Source organism: Macrosteles quadrilineatus, unplaced genomic scaffold (assembly GCF_028750875.1).
Source record: "Macrosteles quadrilineatus isolate MER2022 unplaced genomic scaffold, UCM_ALF_1.0 Scaffold_4__1_contigs__length_99947679, whole genome shotgun sequence".
NCBI lineage: Eukaryota > Metazoa > Arthropoda > Insecta > Hemiptera > Cicadellidae > Macrosteles > Macrosteles quadrilineatus.
The window spans coordinates 85,724,870-85,731,568 of NW_026542597.1; positions in this window are offsets into that span (position 1 = coordinate 85,724,870).

Genomic DNA, 6,699 nt, shown 5'->3' on the forward strand with positions numbered 1-6,699 from the left:
TGGGATGTATCAGGTCTTATAGGGACGTGATGTTCAAAATTATCTAGCTGTAATGTAGGATGGAAATGTTGGAGGTTCATTTAGGGTTAAATCTATACTATTATAAAAAAGAGGTGGTTGCTGTATGTGTGTATGTGTGTATGGGAAAAGTAAACTCGAAAAATACTGGTCGGATTGGGCTGAAATTTGGCATGATGATAGCTCACATTCCCGATTAACATATAGGCATATTCTTATTTCAAAAATCCTTTCTGGCTCCGCCCCAGTGGCTCTGGAGTTTCCCATGTTAACCTTATGAGAAATGGAATTATTGAATCTTAACAGCTGTTTCAATTAAACAAGTTGGTTCTGTTCTATGATGTTCAATAGCATTAAAGTTACAAGGATTACCAACAGGGTGCAGCACTATTATTTCTTTTACATTTATGACAACAGCTCATTTGCAACCAAAAGGTGAGTGAGCGTAGCGAACGAACTTCAACCTGGAGGCGAGTTAGCGTAGCGAACGAGCTAACCTGAAGGCAAGTGAGCGCAGCGAACGAGCTCCAACCTAAAGGTGAGTGAGCGTAGCGAACGAGCTCCAACCTAAAGGTGAGTGAGCGTAGCGAACAAACTTCAACCAGGACGGGATTGAGCCATGCGAACGAGATAATCTTGAAAATTAAGAAGTTAAACGGGGCAAAGCCCGCGGGTTACAGCTAGTAGGTAAATAATTAAGTCCATACAAATAATAATAAACATTTTTAACTAGTAACGAGACAAACCTAACATCAGAATGATTATTATCAATTGAGATGGGGATGCCACTTAGGTGGGTTTTTGAAACCATGAGTGTAGAATAGAGTGAGATGCCAGTAGCTTTTTTACTGAATAAGATCAGCTGTTTCCCTGGCTAGGACCATTTATGTCAATCAGACAGCTGGTTCCAGTGTTGAACCATCAAAAAGCTACATACTTTCATTGACTGTACACAGAATATACTTCCCATGTGATATGAAAGTTTGAAGCCAAGAAAATAGATGAAGTTCAGGACCATCTCACCAGATTGTGTCTAGTCAATGATACTTTTCTCAGGATCACACGAGTGACTTTTTGATTACTAGGGGAGCACTATTACCATTAAGCTATCCAGTGGCCTACTTTCCTAAGCAGTATAGTTTGTTTGTTTGATTGATAAATTTTGAGGGGTACTGTACAATTCAACTAAAAGTTTCTATATGCTTCGTTATGAAACAAGAAATCTGAAGAGGATAGTTTATTTAAAATTATTTAAGAAAACAACTCCACTACTGAAATATATTTTTGTACAGGGAGCGGAAAAATGATCTGACGGTTTTCTTTGCTACCCTGTCGAGTGAGTGAGTGGCGGAGGATGGTAGAAGTTGGGTTGATACAAAGCCTACGAGTAGACATTTTTAGTAGCCATGGAGCTGTGGACAGCTTAGCATCATGCATTTATAGTGGAAGTGTTTTTTATAAAGTGGCAATTCCTGTGTAGCTGTTCCGTAGTTGTTTTAATGTGGGTCCAAGGGAGATAGTCCCAACTCGAAACACCATTTTGCTGTTGGTGGATAACTTCAGAGCTACTAGTTCAGCATTGATAAGAGTCAACAGGCCGTCCAAGGTCAGCCCCACCCACAGCAAAATAGTATTTCAAGTTGGGACTTTACTTCTTTGACCCACGTTGAAACGTCTACTGAAGAGTTGCACAGGAATTGTCACTTTAAAAAACACTTCCACTACAAATGCTTAGTGCTCAGCTGTCCACAGCTCCATGGCTACTAAAAATGCCCACACGTTGGCTTTAATGCTCCTATTCCCACCACCCTCCGCCACTCACTTCGTCGACAGGGTGGCAAAGAAAACCGTCAGATAATTTTTACGCTCCCTGTATATGATTCCCTTTTTTCAATTAAGGCATTGTTTTAAGAGTGAAACTAAAATTAGAATATTAAAATTAAAAAATTTAAACCGAAAAGTACATAGAAAAGTGGTAGGAATTAATTTTATTGTCAATGGAGGCATTCGATATTTTTCTTTCAAAGTTCAAAAGCCTATGGGGGAGGCTCTAATACCAAAACAGGAATAAGCCTTTGGTAATCCTAAATGCGTAGATTGACTTTGTACGCAGTTTCAATTTTTTCCAGAGGTCTTTGTTTAATGGAGAACAGCCAGTCACCACATTGTTTAAAACAATGTAATTAGTGAACATATGTATAGTAGGAAAAAACCGGTGTCACTTATTGTACCTTGCTTGTGAACTATGACTTGATTGTTTAGAAGGACATTTAAGCACATTTAACTTCGTTATCCCTTGCATTTCACACTTCATTTGCTGACTGCTATATACATCAGCCGTGGGACGGGAATGATGAAGATTTCAGGACATTCCATCATAACTCCAGCTCGCCAGGGACCTGATCCTGCCCCTATTAGGCAATCCAAACTTTATGTCGGTGCCATTTTCCTGTAATCCTGAAATATGTGATTTCTGCGTGACGGTTTAGGTGGTCTTAATTTACTTTGTAACCGGCTTCTGAGTTTAAAAATCTACTACTCTTTGTTTTTCATCTTATGATTTTTTTTTAAGGGAACGGTCCAAACTTTGGTTAGTGACGACTAACGTCGACCGATCGTTGGATAGCAAAATTAATTGATGGCCCAAAGAATCAGAATCGGTCCAGAATGGTCGAACCAGCCACCCTTAAATTTGAAGGACATTGAAAAGTGTTGATTTGTGAAAACATATGAACCCGTATCTAGCTGTAAGTACAAATGTCAAATAAAAGACTGTATCAGCCAACTCACACATTCTTTCTTCCCGTAAGTTCATATAAAATATTATTCCCCAAGAGGATCAAATTGTATCTGAAACGTCATATAATTTGCTCCACTGTTCAAACCACCAAACATCCGCTGCATAGCTTAGTTTGTTTTTCGAGAACCAGGTCGTGATCGAACGCGGGAATATATTGGAGGGAAGAGAGGTCCAATTGACCAGCTGATTTACAGCTGATCGCGAAACAACATGGTCATCAATAAAATGTGATAATAGTGTGGTGGAGATCGCGAAGACACAGACAAACTGCCTGGTTTTGCTATTATACCGTCTCTGTGACCTGTTTAACACATTCCTTGTACTCACGTAGCGATCGAGGCAGACATTTAAATAGTTTGTTAGTATCCTTTGCGTGGTTAATTGGTACTTCAGTATTAAACGGAGGCCACATTTTGTCAGCGCGCTGCGGCGGTTATGTTAGGTTGGGTTATCGTAAATATTATGTGTGTAGGACTTTCCTCGCTTCGTTATGAATCGAACGATACTTTCTATTATGATAACCCAACCTAACATAACCGCCGCAGCGCGCTGACAAAATGTGGCCTCCGTTTAATACTGAAGTACCGGTTAATTTATACAAGACTACCAAGTACCAACAACAACATACGAGCTTTAATATACTTTGTACTGTACCTTAAAATATCAATTATCAATCATTTAAGATGGGGACGCCACTATGTGCGTACTTTAACCCAAATATGAGTAAAGGATGAGTGTTGGATGAGTGGCACGATTTTGTAGTCTTGTTAGTGACTAAAACCAGCTTGTCCCTTAGACACAGCTGTTAATTAATAGCCCATACAACTAATGGCAACTAAGGGACCTACAGTGGAATCCGGACCACATTGTTCCTTGTATTTAGCAAATTTGTCTAATTATCAGGATATTACTGCGGATAGTACTCAATAGTGCGGACGTTAATCCACACCAGGGAGCATCGCATCCACAGTGCATCGCGAATATCCACAATTCGCGACCTCCTAGTAGTTAGACCATAGGATGACGCCACCGCCCCAGTCTTTTTGGATAAATCTACTAGTGCTGTGTGACCCAACAATTCTTTACGATGGTAGCTATTTAAAATTTTCCATGTCATATGGAACCGTTTATTTAATCGATACAAATGCATCGAGAAGTTAAATTAATATAAATCCACGAGAATATTAATGGTTTTAAAGAATACATAGAATCCAAAAACTCAACTTTTTTTTATTTTAAACATAATTTTTGAAGATTCTTATACAAACAAAAAGCGAACTCTCATGCATAAAGCTAGCATTTTGTTATCGACTTAAACTGGTGTATTATAAAATTATTTTCTTGATGAAATTAACAAACACATATTGTCCACTCCATACTAAAACAGTCCTAAAAACGCATAATTTAATTTATTTTCAACAATACATAAAAACATTCCATCAATTTTCACTATTGCCAAGTAAATTTCTTGAGAACGCAAGCAAATCATGGCCTTCAACATCTTGCAACTCGTTGCCAGCCTAGACAACAGTTATGAAATAACTTATGCATTTTACGAAGTCAGACTTTATGACCAGACTAGAGAATAGTTTGTAGGTTATCTCTGTGATCTAAAGATAGTTTGTATCATGTCTCTCACATAAATCTTGAGCGGTAGGTTGCAAAGCTGATCTAGTGCAATTAAATATTCGCAGAGCTGCGCGCCGACGTGGGGTGAGCGCATGCGTGTTGAGTTCCCGCCGGATCCTCTAGGATTCCCGCCATTTCGTGCGTCCTGCGGATCTCGACCATGATCACAAGTGCATCTTTGCAAGTTATTTTACATTCGCTTAGTTGGTTTGAGCAAACTTCATTTGCTGAGTTCATCTTAGAGGGGATTTGTTGAGATTAAAGCTCAGATTTGAGAGCTGCTGAATTTCAATACTTTAGGGCATTATAAAAATCTTTTTATGGATATATTGTGTAGCTAACAATAAATTTGGGCTGGTTAAGAAGTCTCTTGCTATTATCTCGTCACCAATTACAGTCAAGGCTAAAATACATCATATCTGGTTTGGATTGCAATTGTATGACACCATGGATCGTATTTTAAGACGAATATGAGAGAAGGTTGTTAAATAGATGAGATTACAGCTTTGTTACTGACTAAGACTAACCGGTTCCTTAGTAAGGACCTTATATGAATAGCCCAATGGACAGTTAGGTCCACCTTTGAATTATAACAACGCTTTTTACTTTTCTCAGAATAGTCATAATATAAAAAGTGGTCCAACACCCTTTTGCAAATACTGGCCAAAGTTTTCGGTGAGCATGAGCAATCTATCTTTTGGACACGGAAAAATGTAGAAAATTAGTTCCTGAAGTGGTCAACAGATACATTTTATTCTTATGCTAGAATAAAAACAACACTGGTTAAGAAAACCTAGTTTTTATTTCACTTTAAAATATTTTAAATTTGGAATTAATCAATTCCCAGTAAAACTCCCGAACCAACAGCTCAGAAGGTACACTCTCACATTTCACACTCTATCTATAATTTTGATTAGAAGTATATTCAACCCTGTAATAAAACCAATATAAGCCCCAAAACTCATAGCATTTACAACCATTGAGGTCCTTCCCATTCTGGAGTGTAACAAACCTCCTGTTATCACCCCACTGGCGATAGCGGTCCATATGTCTTCTTTTCTTACTTGGTTCAAGGTACATTCAGTAACTGCAAACACTGCCGCCCATAATGTTAATCTTCCGCCAAACTTCGGGGCTTTGTTGAGAAAGAATGACACACCTCCTCGAAGGCGATTTTTAATTCCGCTTGGAGCGTTTTTGAACCCTTGGGCACTGTAGAAGAGTCCTCCACTGAAGAGCCCGAGGGTATACGCACACCCTGAGTGATCAAGAATATTCCATGGACACGGATCATTGTCATATAGGCCTAAATCCAATTGTTTGAACATAATTTAAATGTGTCTTTTAAATCTGATTTTTGAGATGTTTATTTTGGTTTTGGTGAAATCGTAGGCACAGCAAGTGTCATGTTTACCTAATAACAAGACAAACCACACAGACATACGTGAAATATTCAAATGAATATCTTTGTAACAGCTGTTCGTTTGCAGTCAATTCTGATTTCGAATGCAAGACAGGATAGAAGCATTGTTTCTGTTTCGTTTACCCCACTGTATAACGAAAAGACTCGTTCCCAATTTCTTACTCTTAAGCAGTCAGAAAAAAACTAGGTCAAGCCCTCCTGATGAAATTTATCAAAAGTAACCTCTAAAAATGCCACTAAACAAAGGGTAACACATCAGCACTTAAATAAAAATTTCTTTCTAACTCTTGTCACTATTTGCAAGCCCATTCATAACCATTACCACCGACAACCAAGCTTGAAATCAACAGAAAATATGATCAAAGATGATTCTGATGAGCCAAACAATGGCCAAAAAGATAACGCTCAGCAAGTTTTGACGAATGAGCCATTATTCCGAGCAGAGTGCAAGGCAGGACTATTGTTTGTGAGATATACTGCAACACCAGTACGCCTCTGCGACCACGCCGATGCGTCTTGATTCACAAAAACAGCTGATCTGCATCTGGAAGATTGAGGGTACGACTTTGTTAGAGTTCAACTCGTCCTACGGCTCAACACCTGTTGAAGTTTAATGGATGTATGTTAACATTCGAGATGCTTATAGCTATTTATCGCTCGAAGATCATTCTAATCGATGCGAATTTTGCAATGAGGTATTTTAAGTTTTGTGAAAAGCTATGTTCTGAAGAACCCAAGGCTGATATCATTGACCTTGGAATACTGAAGTAGTTGTCTATGAGTAGACATAACAATATGGATCAGCTGTTGTAAGTTTTTTACTCAAAAG